Source organism: Chrysochloris asiatica, unplaced genomic scaffold (assembly GCF_000296735.1).
Source record: "Chrysochloris asiatica unplaced genomic scaffold, ChrAsi1.0 scaffold00255, whole genome shotgun sequence".
NCBI classification, from domain to species: Eukaryota; Metazoa; Chordata; class Mammalia; order Afrosoricida; family Chrysochloridae; genus Chrysochloris; species Chrysochloris asiatica.
In genome coordinates, this window is record NW_006408773.1 from 3,176,747 (window position 1) to 3,179,678 (window position 2,932).

Here is a 2,932-nt window from a genome sequence, read left to right on the forward strand (position 1 = left end):
AAAAAAAAAAGAAGAGTATGGAGGGAAAGAACGAGTCCCCACTGAATAGTTATCATCTTGTCTAGATGGGTCTGGTGAAAAGAGATGGGGATAAGATTCGTAAGATTAAATAGTGAATAACTGTTTTCATGACTAATCATGACTGTCACAATTGTAAAGGTAGAAGTTTTGTAACAAAAAAAAGGGGAGTGGATAATCTTATAGTCCAGAAACAGAGGACCCTATGACCATCAAGAGAGGAACGCACAAGTAGAATGCGGGACCTTATCCAGAGAAGCAGCAGCGCCAGAGATGGAGGCAGAGATAGGGGCATGGAGAAGGGGAGCAGCTGAGGACTCTAGATTCATAGACTAAGAAGAGAAAGACTAAGAGCTGGTGGCCAGGAGCAGACTTGCAGAATGTGCCCTTTGTAGATGTAAATTATTATATATGCCAGAGTGGTTTTCTTTGTTTGTGTGTTTTTTAAAAAGCTAAAGTGGATAGAGAGAAATACTGTTAGCTGATGGTATGTGGAAGGGGTTATAATCAATGAAATGAAACAAGGTATATGAATTGTTGAATGTGAAACTGATGATGTGCCTTGTAAACGTTCACTCAATGCACAATAAAAACCTTAAAAAAAAAAATCATGATAAATGGAGAAAGGATTGAAGTTGTCAAAGATTGTATTTTATTTGGATCCACACACAACATTCATGGAAGCAATAGTCAAAAAATCAAATGACTTACTGCATTAGGTGAATCGACTACACAAAAAAAAATGTTTTTTTAAAAAAAGAAAAAAATCATTTTAAAGAACAAAAAAGTCAGTTTGAGGACTAAGGTGCACCTGACCTGACCCAAGCCATGTAATTTTCAATCTCATATGCGTTTGAAAGTTAGACAACAAACAAGGAAGACCATAGAAGAATCGATTCATGTGAATTATGGTGTTGGTGAAGAATATCGAAAGTACCATGGACGACCCGTAGAACAAACAAATCTGTCTTGGGAGAAATATAGCCTGAATGCTCCTTAGAAGCAAAGATGGCAAGACTTTGTCTCTGATATTTTAAATATGTTAGGAGGGACCAGTCCCTGGAGAACATCATACTTGGTAAAATGGAGGGTAGAAGAAAACAAAGAAGACCCCTAGCAAAATGGATTGACACAGTGGCAAAAACAATGGGGTCAAACATAACAATTGTGAGGAGGAGATGGGCTGGGCAGTGTTGCATTCTGTTATGCACAGGGTCACTATGAGTTGGAACATACTCAATGGCACCTAACAACAACAACAGACTTTCTGAAGCTATGGATGGTAGGCAGATAATCTTCAAAACCATTGCCCTGGTATACTTTTTAAAATTTAAACCAAAAAATATCCTCTGAAGTTATTGTACAACCTTGAATTTTCTTGATAGGACTTTTCTATAAAAATTTTAATTCCCACAAAATGCTTGGGTGGAACCACGCAAATAGTGTACACAAAACTCTAATAGTTGAATTGGTTAGTTTTGCAGCTAAGTTTAAAAGGAGTCATCTCAGAAGCAGGAACAGATGGTCACAGGACCATCAAGAAAGAAGAGTGTGAGTGGAGTGTGACATCCTTACTTGGAAAAGTGGCAAAAGCAAAGGGGGTGACAATGAGAGACAGAGACTCATGGACTGAGTAAAGCCTATGGGCAGGGGGCTGATTTGCAGAATGTGCCCTGTAAGCATTTACAGACTGCCTAAAGGAGCTTTGTAACACTTGTCCAAGCAGGTAAGAGATGCAGGGACCACGTGGCTGAGACACCCAAAACAAGAATAAGGCATGGCATGCCTGCAGTATGGCACAGAAGAGGCATTTGTGACTGGAGGGTTGCTGCATCTTAAGTTGTCTCTGATCCTGAGTTGTACCCTGTTTACTTCCCTAATAAACCCCGTAATTGTGGATATTGTCTTCAAGTTCTGTGTGGTGACTGTAATGGATTATCAAACACAGATATGAAGTAAAGTACTGCGGGAGGGACTGTAGGTGTCAGAATAGGGTTAAGAAGGTTGTAGGGCAGAGGCATGTCTAACCTTTATGTTATAAGAATTGGCCTTGGATTGATTTTTAATTTGATTCCCTTTCCTTCTTCTGAAGCCAGAGGAAGTCAGACATGTCTTCTGTACTGTTTGTGCAACTAGTAAAGAACATCTTTCTTAAGCTATATTGTCTTTTATGAACTATCTATATGGGATCAAAATGACAATAGCAAATAGAAAGATTAGGTAAGAATCTTAAGAAGTAGGGAGCTTATATTAATGAGCAAGCCACAACTCAGAAAAGGTGGATGAAAATGTTTGCACAACTCCAAGAATGTAATAAATGTCACTAAATTGTATGTGTAGAAACTGTTGAGTTGGTTTCTCTTTTGCTATATATATATATACTCAACAACAAAATAAATGAAATTTAAATGGGGAGGAGAAAGGCTACTTTATTATTTTTTAATCTTATAATCTTACAATCAGTTTTATCCTCCACAACAGTGTGATCCATTAACTTTTATTTCCTAAGATAATCAAGGATGGCGTTATCTTTACAGAGTTTTCATATACACTCAATGAGGATTTTTCCCTTAATAAATGTAACACATAGAACTTAGAGTATTTGTTCAAATCAATTTACAAAGTTATCACAGTACTGCTGTTATTTAAAATGTCTTTCTGGCTCATAACGTTTCTCTGCAGAGCTTTAACAGAATACTGCCTTCGTGGAGAAAAAGCTACAAAGATTGATTTCTAAAATGAAAAATATAATTTCTGCCCTTCAAAAGAAATGTAAATTATCTCAAATATGAGCTAACAGAGTGGAATTTGCCTTCACTCAATTGGATTGAATTTGAAAGGTGAACCCAATATAAAATAATAATTTTCCTAAAGTCATGCTTGTCTATAATTGTGATAAATGATACCAGATAAT